General features: G+C 40.1%; 1 protein-coding gene and 23 non-coding genes across 25 annotated transcripts in view; all 24 read right to left on the bottom strand.

Moving 5' to 3' along the window:
* The window catches only part of hapln3 (hyaluronan and proteoglycan link protein 3), a 36,164-nt gene that overhangs the window by 3,346 nt on the left and 17,766 nt on the right, over positions 1–15,052 (bottom strand). The window lies entirely within an intron of this gene.
* LOC118110313 lies at positions 103–245 on the bottom strand. The gene has a single exon (XR_004696934.2). It is a non-coding gene; the product is annotated as a U4 spliceosomal RNA (small nuclear RNA).
* On the bottom strand, positions 750–889 carry LOC124851900. Its single transcript, XR_007032746.1, has one exon. It is a non-coding gene; the product is annotated as a U4 spliceosomal RNA (small nuclear RNA).
* LOC118110292 lies at positions 1,390–1,529 on the bottom strand. The gene has a single exon (XR_004696914.1). It is a non-coding gene; the product is annotated as a U4 spliceosomal RNA (small nuclear RNA).
* LOC118110291 lies at positions 2,023–2,162 on the bottom strand. The gene has a single exon (XR_004696913.1). It is a non-coding gene; the product is annotated as a U4 spliceosomal RNA (small nuclear RNA).
* LOC118110294 lies at positions 2,667–2,804 on the bottom strand. The gene has a single exon (XR_004696916.2). It is a non-coding gene; the product is annotated as a U4 spliceosomal RNA (small nuclear RNA).
* Positions 3,307–3,447, bottom strand: LOC124851916. Its single transcript, XR_007032762.1, has one exon. It is a non-coding gene; the product is annotated as a U4 spliceosomal RNA (small nuclear RNA).
* LOC124851901 lies at positions 3,948–4,087 on the bottom strand. Its single transcript, XR_007032747.1, has one exon. It is a non-coding gene; the product is annotated as a U4 spliceosomal RNA (small nuclear RNA).
* LOC124851918 lies at positions 4,589–4,727 on the bottom strand. The gene has a single exon (XR_007032764.1). It is a non-coding gene; the product is annotated as a U4 spliceosomal RNA (small nuclear RNA).
* On the bottom strand, positions 5,242–5,381 carry LOC124851910. The gene has a single exon (XR_007032756.1). It is a non-coding gene; the product is annotated as a U4 spliceosomal RNA (small nuclear RNA).
* Positions 5,889–6,023, bottom strand: LOC118110296. The gene has a single exon (XR_004696918.2). It is a non-coding gene; the product is annotated as a U4 spliceosomal RNA (small nuclear RNA).
* LOC124851905 lies at positions 6,516–6,653 on the bottom strand. The gene has a single exon (XR_007032751.1). It is a non-coding gene; the product is annotated as a U4 spliceosomal RNA (small nuclear RNA).
* LOC118110299 lies at positions 7,157–7,292 on the bottom strand. Its single transcript, XR_004696921.2, has one exon. It is a non-coding gene; the product is annotated as a U4 spliceosomal RNA (small nuclear RNA).
* LOC124851919 lies at positions 7,787–7,923 on the bottom strand. The gene has a single exon (XR_007032765.1). It is a non-coding gene; the product is annotated as a U4 spliceosomal RNA (small nuclear RNA).
* LOC124851907 lies at positions 8,424–8,560 on the bottom strand. The gene has a single exon (XR_007032753.1). It is a non-coding gene; the product is annotated as a U4 spliceosomal RNA (small nuclear RNA).
* LOC124851915 lies at positions 9,068–9,202 on the bottom strand. Its single transcript, XR_007032761.1, has one exon. It is a non-coding gene; the product is annotated as a U4 spliceosomal RNA (small nuclear RNA).
* LOC118110311 lies at positions 9,700–9,838 on the bottom strand. Its single transcript, XR_004696932.2, has one exon. It is a non-coding gene; the product is annotated as a U4 spliceosomal RNA (small nuclear RNA).
* LOC118110302 lies at positions 10,968–11,107 on the bottom strand. Its single transcript, XR_004696924.1, has one exon. It is a non-coding gene; the product is annotated as a U4 spliceosomal RNA (small nuclear RNA).
* On the bottom strand, positions 11,602–11,741 carry LOC118110306. The gene has a single exon (XR_004696927.1). It is a non-coding gene; the product is annotated as a U4 spliceosomal RNA (small nuclear RNA).
* On the bottom strand, positions 12,248–12,385 carry LOC124851898. The gene has a single exon (XR_007032744.1). It is a non-coding gene; the product is annotated as a U4 spliceosomal RNA (small nuclear RNA).
* Positions 12,881–13,022, bottom strand: LOC124851912. Its single transcript, XR_007032758.1, has one exon. It is a non-coding gene; the product is annotated as a U4 spliceosomal RNA (small nuclear RNA).
* LOC124851904 lies at positions 13,522–13,661 on the bottom strand. The gene has a single exon (XR_007032750.1). It is a non-coding gene; the product is annotated as a U4 spliceosomal RNA (small nuclear RNA).
* LOC124851913 lies at positions 14,157–14,296 on the bottom strand. Its single transcript, XR_007032759.1, has one exon. It is a non-coding gene; the product is annotated as a U4 spliceosomal RNA (small nuclear RNA).
* On the bottom strand, positions 14,803–14,943 carry LOC118110315. Its single transcript, XR_004696936.2, has one exon. It is a non-coding gene; the product is annotated as a U4 spliceosomal RNA (small nuclear RNA).

Genomic DNA, 15,052 nt, shown 5'->3' on the forward strand with positions numbered 1-15,052 from the left:
TAGCTCACGTGCTATATTATTGTACTAGAGACGGAATCAGATGTGGTGATACCAGACAAGCTAAAAGATGATTCATCCGATATGTCGATACAAAATTAGCAGTCTCCATAGAGACCATCAAAAATTGCCATTGCCTGACTATATTTCAGGTCGTCAAGGCGGGAATTAATTAAGGATTTTCAACTAGCAATAATCACGCCTCGGATTGACCTCATAGGCTCACGATACTGCCACTGCGAGAGGGATGAAGAGTCTGATTTACGGAGGAAGGTCACAAACATCTGCACAGCCCTATGCTGGGTTTATCAGTGAATACTGGGACCTCAAAGTTAGTGAAACCACTTATGTTATGGTGGGGATTTTACTGTTATTTTACTGTATGGTCATTAATAGTCAGGTAAATTTAACTGAGATAGAGATAAATTGCTGTTTAAGTAGGACAAACTGATGTGGTTCATTATTTGAAACGATTGTGCTTAGTTTGGTAGGTGGGGCCTAATTATTTCAATGTTGTCCCAGTGACTATATTAGGCAACACTGGAAAGTAAATGTGTACATTTATTCATAACACTTATACTTTGAGGGGTCAGAAAGGGGAGGGGAGCTAGCAGTGACTATGTTTTGGGCAACACTGGGGAAGTGATTTAGCTCACGTGCTATATTATTGTACTAGAGACGGAATCAGATGTGGTGATACCAGGTTAGCTAAAAAGATGATTCATCCAGTATGTCATTCACAAAATTATCAGTCTCCATAGAGACCATCAAAAATTGCCATTGCCGACTATATTTCAGGTCGTCAAAGGCGGGAATTTAGTTAAGTTTTCAACTAGCAATAATCACGCCACGCGTGACCTCATGGGCTACGATACTGCCACTGCGGAAGGGATGAAGAGTCTGATTTGCGGAGGAAGGTCCTGACATCTGCACAACCTATGCTAGGGTTTATCCCAGGTGATACTGGGACCTCAAAGTTAGTGAAACCACTTATGGTGGGGTTTACTGTTATTTTACTGTATGGTCATTAATAGTCAGGTAAATTTAACTGAGATAGAGATAAATTGCTGTTTTAAGTAGGACAAACTGATATGGTTCATTATTTGAAACGATTGTACTTAGTTTGGTAGGTCGGGGCTAATTATTTCAATGTTGTCCCAGTGACTGTAAGCAGGCAACACTGGAAAGTAAATGTGTACATTTATTTCATAACACTTATACTTTGAGGGTCAGAAAGGGGGAGGGGCTAACCCAGTGACTATGTTTTGGGCAACACTGGGAAGTGATTTAGCTCACGTGCTATATTATTGTACTAGCGACGGAATCAGATGTGGTGATACCAGGCAAGCTAAAAAGATGATTCATCCGATATGTCATTCACAAAATTATCAGTCTCCATAGAGACCATCAAAAATTGCCATTGCCGACTATATTTCAGGTCGTCAAGGCGGGAATTGGTTAAAGTTTTCAACTAGCAATAATCACGCCTCGGATTGACCTCATAGGCTACGATACTGCCACTGCGAAGGGATGAAGAGTCTGATTTACGGAGGGAAGGTCACAAACTCTGCACGGCCTATACTGGGGTTTATCAGTGAATACTGGGACCTCAAAGTTAGTGAAACCACTTATGTTATGGTGGGGTTTACTGTTATTTTTACTGTATGGTCATTAATAGTCGAAAATTAAATTTATGAGATAGAGATAAATTGCTGTTTAAGTAGGACAAACTGATATGGTTCATTATTTTACTTGATTGTAGCTTAGTTTGGTAGGTGGGCTAATTATTTCAATGTTGTCCCAGTGACTATAGCTTGGGCAACACTGGAAAGTAAATGTGTACATTTATTTCATAACACTTACTTTGAGGTCAGAAGGGGAGGGGCTAACCCAGTGACTATGTTTTGGGCAACTGGGAAGTGATTTAGCTCACGTGCTATATTGTACTAGAGGCAGATCAGATGTGGTGATACCAGACAAGCTAAAAAGATGATTCATCCGATATGTCATTCACAAAATTATCAGTCTCCATAGAGACCATCAAAAATTGCCATTGCCGACTATATTTCAGGTCGTCAAGGCGGGAATTGGTTAAAGTTTTCAACTAGCAATAATCACGCCTCGGATTGACCTCATAGGCTACGATACTGCCACTGCGAAGGGATGAAGAGTCTGATTTACGGAGGGAAGGTCGCAAACATCTGCACAACCCTATGCTAGGGTTTATCCCGGTGAATGGGACCTCAAAGTTAGTGAAACCACTTATGTAATGGTGGGGTTTTACTGTTATTTTTACTGTATGGTCATTAATAGTCAGGTAAATTTAACTGAGATAGAGATAAATTGCTGTTTAAGTAGGACAAACTGATATGGTTCATTATTTTAAACGATTGTGCTTAGTTTGGTAGGTGGGGCTAATTATTTCAATGTTGTCCCAGTGACTATGGCTTGGGCAACACTGGAAAGTAAATGTGTACATTTATTTCATAACACTTATACTTTGAGGGTCAGAAAGGGGGAGGGGCTAACCCAGTGACTATGTTTTGGGCAACACTGGGAGTAGTTCAACTCCGTGCTATATTATTGTACTAGAGGCGAGAATCAGATGTGGTGATACCAGGCAAGCTAAAAAGATGATTCATCCGATATGTCATTCACAAAATTATCAGTCTCCATAGAGACCATCAAAAATTGCCATTGCCGACTATATTTCAGGTCGTCAAGGCGGGAATGTTAAAGTTTTCAACTAGCAATAATCACGCCTCGGATTGACCTCATAGGCTACGATACTGCCACTGCGAAGGGATGAAGAGTCTGATTTACGGAGGGAAGGTCACAAACATCTGCACAACCCTATGCTAGGGTTTATCAGTGAATACTGGGACCTCAAAGTTAGTGAAACCACTTATGTTATGGTGGGGTTTTACTGTTATTTTTACTGTATGGTCATTAATAGTCAGGTAAATTTAACTGAGATAGAGATAAATTGCTGTTTAAGTAGGACAAACTGATATGGTTCATTATTTGGCTTGATTGTGCTTAGTTTGGTAGGTGGGGCTAATTATTTCAATGTTGTCCCAGTGACTATGACAGGCAACACTGGAAAGTAAATGTGTACATTTATTTCTTAACACTTATACTTTGAGGTCAGAAAGGGGGGAGGGAGCTAACCCAGTGACTATGTTTTGGGCAACACTGGGAAGTGATTTAGCTCACGTGCTATTGTGTACTAGAACAGAATCAGATGTGGTGATACCAGGCAGAAGCTAAAAAGATGATTCATCCGATGCTCATTCACAAAATTATCAGTCTCCATAGAGACCATCAAAGTACCATTGCCTGAGCTATATTTCCAGGTGCGTCAAGGCGGGGTAGTTAAAGTTTCCAACTGGCAATAATCCACGCCTCGGATTGACCTCATAGGCTACGATACTGCCACTGCGAAGGGATGAAGAGTCTGATTTACGGAGGGAAGGTCACAAACATCTGCACAACCCTATGCTAGGGTTTATCAGTGAATACTGGGACCTCAAAGTTAGTGAAACCACTTATGTTATGGTGGGGTTTTACTGTTATTTTTACTGTATGGTCATTAATAGTCAGGTAAATTTAACTGAGATAGAGATAAATTGCTGTTTAAGTAGGACAAACTGATATGTTTCATTATTTTAAACGGTGTGCTTAGTTTGGTAGGTGGGGCTAATTATTTCAATGTTGTCCCAGTGACTATGGCTTGGGCAACACTGGAAAGTAAATGTGTACATTTATTTCATAACACTTATACTTTGAGGTCAGAAAGGGGAGGGGGCTAACCCAGTGACTATGTTTTGGGCAACACTGGGAAGTGATTTAGCTCACGTGCTATATTATTGTACTAGAGACGGAATCAGATGTGGTGATACCAGACAAGCTAAAGATGATTCATCCGATGTCATTCACAAAGTGCCCAGTCTCCATAGAGACCATCAAAATTACCATTGCCGACTATATTTCAGGTCGTCAAGGCGGGAATTGAACAAAGTTTTCAACTAGCAATAATCACGCCTCGGATTGACCTCATGGGCTCACGATACTGCCACTGCGAAGGGATGAGTCTGATTTACGGAGGAAGGTCACAAACATCTGCACAACCTATGCTAGGGTTTATCAGTGAATACTGGGACCTCAAAGTTAGTGAAACCACTTATGTAATGGTGGGGGTTTTACTGTTATTTTTACTGTATGGTCATTAATAGTCAGGTAAATTTAACTGAGATGAGATAAATTGCTGTTTAAGTAGGACAAACTGATATATGGTTCATTATTTTAAGCGATTGTGCTTAGTTTGGTAGGTGGGGCTAATTATTTCAATGTTGTCCCAGTGACTATGGCTTAGACAGCACTGGAAAGTAAATGTGTACATTTATTCCTGCACTTATACTTTGAGGGGTCAGAAAGGAGGGATAACCCAGTGACTATGTTTTGGGCAACACTGGGAAGTGATTTAGCTCACATTGCTTTATATTATTGTACTAGAGACAGAATCAGATGTGGTGATACCAGGCAAGCTAAAAAGATGATTCATCCGATATGTCATTCACAAAATTATCAGTCTCATGAGACCATCAAACGTGCCATTGCCGACTATATTTCAGGTGCGTCAAGGCGGGAATTGGTTAAAGTTTTCAACTAGCAATAATCTGCGCCTGGACGACCTCATAGGCGCTCTGATACTGCCACTGCGAAGGGATGAAGAGTCTGATTTACGGAGGGAAGGTCACAAACATCTGCACAGCCTATGCTAGGGTTTATCAGTGAATACTGGGACCTCAAAGTTAGTGTTAAGGAAGCCACTTATGTTATGGTGGGGTTTTACTGTTATTTTTACTGTATGGTCATTAATAGTCAGGTAAATGTAACTGAGATAGAGATAAATTGCTGTTTAAGTAGGACAAACTGATATGGTTCATTATTTTAAACGATTGTGCTTAGTTTGGTAGGTGGGGCTAATTATTTCAATGTTGTCCCAGTGACTATGGCTTGGGCAACACTGGAAGAGAAGTAAATGTGTACATTTATTTCACCAACACTTATACTTTGAGGGTCAAGAAAGGAGGGGAGCTAACCCAGTGACTATGTTTTGGGCAACACTGGGAAGTGATTTAGCTCACGTGCTATATTATTGTACTAGAGACAGAATCAGATGTGGTGATACAGGCAAGCTAAAAGTTGATTCATCCGATATGTCATTCACAAAATTATCAGTCTCCATAGAGACCAATAAAGTGCCATTGCCCGACTGCTGTTCAGGTCGTCCAAGGCGGGAATTGAGTTAAAGTTTTCAGCTAGCAATAATCACGCCTCGGATTGACCTCATGACTGCGATACTGCCACTGCGAAGGGATGAAAGTCTGATTTACGGAGGGAAGGTCACAAACATCTGCACAACTCTATGCTAGGGTTTATCAGTGAATACTGGGACCTCAAAGTTAGTGAAACCACTTATGTTGACAATTGGGGTTTTACTGTTATTTTTACTATTATAGTCCATTATTAGTCAGGTAAATTTAACTGAGATAGAGATAAATTGCTGTTAAGTAGGACAAACCAGTATGGTTCCATTATTTTTAAGCGATTGTGCTTGGGTTTGGTAGGTGGGGCTAATTATTTCCAATGTTGTCCCAGTGACTATGGCAGGCAACACTGGAAAGTAAATGTGTACATTTGTTTAACACTTATACTTTGAGGGTCAGAAAGGGGGAGGGGCTAACCCAGTGACTATGTTTTGGGCAACACTGGGAAGTGATTTAGCTCACGTGCTATATTATTGTACTAGCGACGGAATCAGGTGTGGTGATACCAGGCTAGCTAAAAAGATGATTCATCCGATATGTCATTCACAAAATTATCAGTCTCCATAGAGACCATCAAAAATTGCCATTGCCGACTATATTTCAGGTCGTCCAAGGAATTAGTTAAAGTTTTCAACTAGCAATAATCACGCCTCAGATTGACCTCATAGGCTGATACTGCCACTGCGAAAGGATGAAAGAGTCTGATTTACGGAGAAGGTCACAAACATCTGCACAACCCTATGCTAGGGTTTATCAGTGAATACACAGGACCTCAAAGTTAGTGAAACCACTTATGTTATGGTGGGGTTTTACTGTTATTTTTACTGTATGGTCATTATTAGTCAGGTAAGTTGCTGAGATAGAGATAAATTGCTGTTTAAGTGGGACAAACTGATATGGTTCATTATTTTAAGCGATTGTACTTAGTTTGGTAGGTGGGGCTAATTATTTCCAATATTGTCCCAGTGACTATGGCTTGGGCAACACTGGAAAGTAAATGTGTACATTTTATTTCATAACACTTATGCTGAGGGTCAGGGAGGCCTTGGTGACTATGTTTTCAGGCAACACTGGGAAGTGATTTAAACTCCGTGCTATATTATTGTACTAAGCGACGGAATCAGATGTGGTGATACCAGGCAAGCTAAAAAGATGATTCATCGATATGTCGTTGCAAATTATCAGTCTCCATAAAAACCATCAAAAATTGCCATTGCATTACTGTTTCAGGTCGTCCAAGTGGGAATTAATTAAAGTTTCAACTAGCAATAATCACGCCTCGGATTGACCTCATAGGCTACGATACTGCCACTGCGAAGGGATGAAGAGTCTGATTTACGGAGGGAAGGTCACAAACATCTGCACAACCCTATGCTAGGGTTTATCAGTGAATACTGGGACCTCAAAGTTAGTGAAACCACTTATGTTATGGTGGGGTTTTACTGTTATTTTTACTGTATGGTCATTAATAGTCAGGTAAATTTAACTGAGATAGAGATAAATTGCTGTTTAAGTAGGACAAACTGATATGGTTCATTATTTTAAACGATTGTGCTTAGTTTGGTAGGTTGGGCTAATTATTTCAATGTTGTCCCAGTGACTATGGCTTGGGCAACACACTGGAAAGTAAATGTGTGCATTTGTTCCTTAACACTTATACTTCGAGGGTCAGAAAGGGGGAGGGAGCTAACCCAGTGACTATGTTTTGGGCAACACTGGGAGGTGATTTGGCCTCACGTGCTATATTGTACTAGACGGAATCAGATGTGGTGATACCAGGCAAGCTAAAAGATGATTCATCCGATATATCATTCTAAAATTATCAGTCTCCATAGAGACCATCAAAGTGCCATTGCCGACTATATTTCCAGGTCGTCAAAGGAATTAGTTAAAGTTTTCAACTAGCAATAATCACGCCTCGGATTGACCTCATAGGCTACGATACTGCCACTGCGAAGGGATGAAGAGTCTGACTACGGAGGAGAGGTCACAAACATCTGCACAACCCTATGCTGAGGTTTATCAGTGAATACTGGGACCTCAAATTTAGTGAAACCACTTATGTTATGGTGGGGTTTTACTGTTATTTTTACTGTATGGTCATTAATAGTCAGGTAAATTTAACTGAGATAGAGATAAATTGCTGTTTAAGTAGGACAAACTGATATGGTTCATTATTTTATGATTGTGCTTAGTTTGGTAGGTGGGGCTAATTATTTCAATGTTGTCCCAGTGACTATGGCTTCAGGCAACACTGGAAGTAAATGTGTGCATTTGTTCACTTAACACTTATACTTTGAGGGTCAGGGAGGGCTAACCCAGTGACTATGTTTTGGGCAGCACTGGGAAGTGATTTGGCTCACGTGCTATATTATTGTACTAGAGACAGAATCAGATGTGGTGATACCAGGCAAGCTAAAAGATGATTCATCGATATGTCATTCACAAATTATCAGTCTCCATAGAAACCATCAAAATTGCCATTTGACTATATTTCCCAGGTCGTCAAGGCGGGAATTGAATTAAAGTTTTTCAACTATGACAATCACGCCTCGGATTGACCTCATAGGCTACGATACCACTGCGAAGGGACAGGGAGTCTGATTTACGGAGGGAGGTCACAAACATCTGCACAACCCTATGCTGAGTTTATCAGTGAATACTGGGACCTCCAAGTTAGTGAAACCACTTATGTTATGGTGGGGTTTACTGTTATTTTTACTGTATGGTCATTAGTCAGGTAAATGCTGTGAGATAGAAAGGATAAATTGCTGTTTAAGTAGGACAAGCTGATATGGTTCATTATTTTAAGCGATTGTGCTTAGTTTGGTAGGTGGGGCTAATTATTTCAATGTTGTCCCAGTGACTATGGCTTAGGCAACACTGGAAAGTAAATGTGTACATTTATTTCCTTAACACTTATACTTTGAGGGTCAGAAAGGGGAGGGCTAACCCAGTGACTATGTTTTGGGCAACACTGGGAAGTGATTTAGCTCACGTGCTATATTGTGTACTAGAACAGAATCAGATGTGGTGATACCAAGGCAAGCTAAAAGTTGATTCATCCGATATATCATTCACCAAAATTATCAGTCTCCATAGAGACCATCAAAAGTACCATTACCGACTATATTTCAGGTCGTCAAGGCGGGGTGAATTAAGTTTTCAACTAGCAATAATCACGCCTCGGATTGACCTCATAGGCCCTGACTCTGCCACTGCGAAGGGATGAAGAGTCTGATTTACGGAGGGAAGGTCACAAACATCTGCACAACCCTATGCTAGGGTTTATCAGTGAATACTGGGACCTCAAAGTTAGTGAAACCACTTATGTTATGGTGGGGTTTTACTGTTATTTTTACTGTATGGTCATTAATAGTCAGGTAAATTTAACTGAGATAGAGATAAATTGCTGTTTAAGTAGGACAAACTGAAATGGTTCATTATTTGCAGTATGATTGTGCTTGATTTGGTAGGTGGGAATAAAGTGTTTCAATGTTGTCCCAGTGACTATGGCTTAGGCAACACTGGAAAGTAAATGTGTACATTTATTTCATAACACTTATACTTTGAGGTCCAGAAGGGAGGGGCTAACCCAGTGACTATGTTTTGGGCAACACTGGGAAGTGATTTAGCTCCACGTGCTATATTGTTGTACTAGAGCGGAATCAGATGTGGTGATACCAGACAAGCTAAAAAGATGATTCATCCGATATGTCATTTTCACAAAATTAGCGATCCATAGAGACCATCAAAAGTACCATTGCCGACTATATTTCAGGTCGTCCAAGGCGGGAATTGGTTAAAGTTTTCAACTAGCAATAATCACGCCTCAGTTGACCTCATAGGCTACGATACCACTGCGAAGGGATGAAGAGTCTGATTTACGGAGGGAAGGTCACAAAACATCTGCACAACCCTATGCTAGGGTTTATCAGTGAATACTGGGACCTCAAAGTTGATGAAACCACTTATGTTATGGTGGGGGTTTTACTGTTATTTTTACTGTATGGTCATTAATAGTCAGGTAAATTTAACTGAGATAGAGATAAATTGCTGTTTAAGTAGGACAAACTGATATGGTTATTGGCCAAAACGATTGTGCTTGGTTGGTAGGTGGGGCTAATTATTTCAATGTTGTCCCAGTGACTGGCTTAGGCAACACTGGAAAGTAAATGTGTACATTTATTTCATAACATATATACTTTGAGGGTCAGAAGGGGAGGGGCTAACCCAGTGACTATGTTTTGGGCAACACTGGGAAGTGATTTAGCTCACGTGCTATATTATTGTACTAGAGACGGAATCAGATGTGGTGATACCAGGTTAGCTAAAAGATGATTCATCCGATGTCATTCAAAATTATCAGTCTCCATGAGACCATCAAAAATTACCATTACCGACTATATTTCCAGGTCGTCAAAGTAGGGAATTGAATTAAAGTTTCAACTAGCAATAATCCGCCTGGATTGACCTCATAGGCTCTGATACTGCCACTGCGAAGGGATGAAGAGTCTGATTCTGGGATCACAAACATCTGCACAACCCTATGCTAGGGTTTATCAGTGAATACTGGGACCTCAAAGTTAGTGAAACCACTTATGTTATGGTGGGGTTTACTGTTATTTTACTGTATAGTCATTAATAGTCAGGTAAATTTAACTGAGATAGAGATAAATTGCTGTTTAAGTAGGACAAACTGATATAGTTCATTATTTTAAACGATTGTGCTTAGTTTGGTGGAATTGGGGCTAATTATTTCAATGTTGTCCCAGTGACTATGGCTTAGGCAACACTGGAAAGTAAATGTGCACATTTGTTTCATAACACTTATACTTTCAGGGTCAGAAAGGGAGGCTAACCCAGTGACTATGTTTTGGGCAACACTGTGATGATTTAGCTCCACGATGCTATATTATTGTACTAGCGACGGAATCAGATGTGGTGATACCAGGCAAGCTAAAAAGATGATTCATCCGATATGTCATTCACAAAATTATCAGTCTCTATAGAGACCGTAAGTACCATTGCCGACTATATTTCAGGTCGTCAAGGCGGGAATTGATTAGTTTTCCTTCTTAATAATCCGCCTCGGATTGACTCTTAGGCTACGATACTGCCACTGCGAAGGGATGAAGAGTCTAGTTCTGGGAGGAAGGTCACAAACATCTGCACAACCTATGCTAGGGTTTATCAGTGAATACTGGGACCTCAAAGTTGGTAAAACCACTTATGTTATGGTGGGGTTTACTGTTATTTTACTGTATGGTCATTAATAGTCAGGTAAATTTTAACTGAGATAGAGATAAATTGCTGTTTAAGTAGGACAAACTGATATGGTTCATTATTTTAAACAGTTGTGCTTAGTTTGGTAGGTGGAGCTAATTATTTCAAATGTTGTCCCAGTGACTGTAAGCAGGCAACACTGGAAAGTAAATGTGTACATTTATTTCATAACACTTATACTTTGAGGGTCAGAAAGGGGGAGGGGCTAACCCAGTGACTATGTTTTGGGCAACACTGGGAAGTGATTTAGCTCACGTGCTATATTATTGTACTAGCGACGGAATCAGATGTGGTGATACCAGGCAAGCTAAAAAGATGATTCATCCGATATGTCATTCACAAAATTATCAGTCTCCATAGAGACCATCAAAAATTGCCATTGCCGACTATATTTCAGGTCGTCAAGGCGGGAATTGGTTAAAGTTTTCAACTAGCAATAATCACGCCTCGGATTGACCTCATAGGCTACGATACTGCCACTGCGAAGGGATGAAGAGTCTGATTTACGGAGGGAAGGTCACAAACATCTGCACAACCCTATGCTAGGGTTTATCAGTGAATACTGGGACCTCAAAGTTAGTGAAACCACTTATGTTATGGGTAGGGTTTACTGTTATTTTTACTATTATGGTCATTAATAGTCAGGTAATTTAACTGAGATAGAGATAAATTGCTGTTTAAGTAGGACAAACTGATATGGTTCATTATTTTTAAGACGATTGTGTAGTTGGTAGGTGGGGCTAATTATTTCAATGTTGTCCCAGTGACTATGGCTTGAGGCAACACTGGAAAGTAAATGTGTACATTTCTTTCATAACATATACTTTGAGGGTCAGAAAGGGAGGGCTAACCCAGTGACTATGTTTGGGCAACACTGGGAAGTGATTTAGCTCACGTGCTATATTATTGTACTAGAGACGAATCAGGCGTGGTGATACCGGGCTAGCTAAAAAGATGATTCATCGATGTATGACAAAATTATCAGTCTCCATAGAGACCATCAAAAATTGCCATTGCCGACTATATTTCAGGTCGTCAAGGCGGGAATTGGTTAAAGTTTTCAACTAGCAATAATCACGCCTCGGATTGACCTCATAGGCTACGATACTGCCACTGCGAAGGGATGAAGAGTCTGATTTACGGAGGGAAGGTCACAAACATCTGCACAACCCTATGCTAGGGTTTATCAGTGAATACTGGGACCTCAAAGTTAGTGAAACCACTTATGTTATGGTGGGGTTTTACTGTTATTTTTACTGTATGGTCATTAATAGTCAGGTAAATTTAACTGAGATAGAGATAAATTGCTGTTTAAGTAGGACAAACTGATATGGTTCATTATTTTAAACGATTGTGCTTAGTTTGGTAGGTGGGGCTAATTATTTCAATGTTGTCCCAGTGACTATGGCTTGGGCAACACTGGAAAGTAAATGTGTACATTTATTTCATAACACTTATACTTTGAGGGTCAGAAAGGGGGAGGGGCTAACCCAGTGACTATGTTTTGGGCAACACTGGGAAGTGATTTAGCTCACGTGCTATATTATTGTACTAGCGACGGAATCAGATGTGGTGATACCAGGCAAGCTAAAAAGATGATTCATCCGATATGTCATTCACAAAATTATCAGTCTCCATAGAGACCATCAAAAATTGCCATTGCCGACTGTATTTCAGTCGTCAAGGTGGGGTGGTTAAAGTTTTCAACTAGCAATAATCACGCCTCGGATTGACCTCTGTAGGCTACGATACTGCCACTGCGAAGGGATGAAGAGTCCGATTTACGGAGGAAGGTCACCAAAACATCTGCACAACCTATGCTAGGGTTTATCAGTGAATACTGGGACCTCAAAGTTAGTGAAACCACTTATGTTATGGTGGGGTTTTTTACTGTTATTTTTTACTGTATGGTCATTAGTCAGGTAAATGTAACTGAGATAGAGATAAATTGCTGTTTAAGTAGGACAAACTGATATGGTTCATTGTGCAAACGATTGTGCTTAGTTTGGTAGGTGGAGATAATTATTTCAATGTTGTCCCAGTGACTATGGCTTAGGCAACACTGGAAGTAAATGTGTACATTTATTTCATAACATATACTTGGTGTCAGAAGGGGAGGGCTAACCCAGTGACTGTTTTGGGCAACACTTGGAAGTGATTTGGCTCACGTGCTATATTATTGTACTAGAGACAGAATCAGATTTGGTGATACCCAGGCAAACTAAAAAGATGATTCATCGATATGTCATTCACAAAATTATCAGTCTCCATAGAGACCATCAAAAGTACCATTGCCCGACTATATTTCCAGATTCGTCAGAAGTAGAATTAGTTAAAGTTTTAAACTAGCAATAATCACGCCTCGGATTGACCTCATGAAATACGATACTGCCACTGCGAAGGGATGAAGAGTCTGATTTACGGAGGGAAGGTCACAAACATCTGCACAACCCTATGCTAGGGTTTATCAGTGAATACTGGGACCTCAAAGTTAGTGAAACCACTTATGTTATGGTGGGGTTTTACTGTTATTTTTACTGTATGGTCATTAATAGTCAGGTAAATTTAACTGAGATAGAGATAAATTGCTGTTTAAGTAGGACAAACTGATATGGTTCATTATTTTAAACGATTGTGCTTAGTTTGGTAGGTGGGGCTAATTATTTCAATGTTGTCCCAGTGACTATGGCTTGGGCAACACTGGAAAGTAAATGTGTACATTTTATTTCATAACACTTATGCTGAGGGTCAGAAAGGGGGAGGAGCTAGCAGTGACTATGTTTGGGCAACACTGGGGAAGTGATTTAGCTCACGTGCTATATTATTACTAGCGACGGAATCAGATGTGGTGATACCGAGCAAGCTAAAAGATGATTCATCGATATGTCATTCACAAAATTATCAGTCTCCATAGAAACCATCAAAAATTGCCATTGCCGACTATATTTCAGGTCGTCAAAGCGGGAATTAGTTAAGTTTCAACTAGCAATAATCACGCCTCGGATTGACCTCATAGGCTACGATACTGCACCACTGCGAGAGGGATGAAGAGTCTGATTCTGGAGAGGAACGTCACAAACATCTGCACAACCCTATGCTAGGGTTTATCAGTGAATACTGGGACCTCAAAGTTAGTGAAACCACTTATGTTATGGTGGGGTTTTACTGTTATTTTTACTGTATGGTCATTAATAGTCAGGTAAATTTAACTGAGATAGAGATAAATTGCTGTTTAAGTAGGACAAACTGATATGGTTCATTATTTTAAACGATTGTGCTTAGTTTGGTAGGTGGGGCTAATTATTTCAATGTTGTCCCAGTGACTGTAAGCAGGCAACACTGGAAAGTAAATGTGTACATTTATTTCATAACACTTATACTTGGTCAGAAGGGGAGGGCTAGCAGTGACTATGTTTTGGGCAACACTGGAGAGTGATTTAGCTCACGTACTGTATTGTGCTAGAGACGGAATCAGATGTGGTGATACCAGGCAAGCTAAAAAAGATGATTCATCCGATATGTCATTCTCAAAATTATCAGTCTCCATAGAGACCATCAAAAAGTACCATTGCCGACTATATTTCAGGTATTCAAAGTGGGGAATTGAATTAAAGTTTCAACTAGCAATAATCACCTCAGATTGACCTCATAGGCTCACGATACTGCCACTGCGAAGGGATGAAGAGTCTGATTTACGGAGGGAAGGTCACAAACATCTGCACAACCCTATGCTAGGGTTTATCAGTGAATACTGGGACCTCAAAGTTAGTGAAACCACTTATGTTATGGTGGGGTTTTACTGTTATTTTTACTGTATGGTCATTAATAGTCAGGTAAATTTAACTGAGATAGAGATAAATTGCTGTTTAAGTAGGACAAACTGATATGGTTCATTATTTTAAACGATTGTGCTTAGTTTGGTAGGTGGGGCTAATTATTTCAATGTTGTCCCAGTGACTATGGCTTGGGCAACACTGGAAAGTAAATGTGTACATTTATTTCATAACACTTATACTTTGAGGGTCAGAAAGGGGGAGGGGCTAACCCAGTGACTATGTTTTGGGCAACACTGGGAAGTGATTTAGCTCACGTGCTATATTATTGTACTAGCGACGGAATCAGATGTGGTGATACCAGGCAAGCTAAAAAGATGATTCATCCGATATGTCATTCACAAAATTATCAGTCTCCATAGAGACCATCAAAAATTGCCATTGCCGACTATGTTCGAATTTCGTCAAGGCGGGAATTAGTTAAAGTTTTCAAATAGCAATAATCACGCCTCGGATTGACCTCATAGGCTACGATACTGCCACTGCGAAGGGATGAAGTCTGATTTACGGAGGGAAGGTCACAAACATCTGCACAACCCTATGCTAGGGTTTATCAGTGAATACTGGGACCTCAAAGTTAGTGAAACCACTTATGTTATGGTG

Source organism: Hippoglossus stenolepis, chromosome 5 (assembly GCF_022539355.2).
Source record: "Hippoglossus stenolepis isolate QCI-W04-F060 chromosome 5, HSTE1.2, whole genome shotgun sequence".
NCBI lineage: Eukaryota > Metazoa > Chordata > Actinopteri > Pleuronectiformes > Pleuronectidae > Hippoglossus > Hippoglossus stenolepis.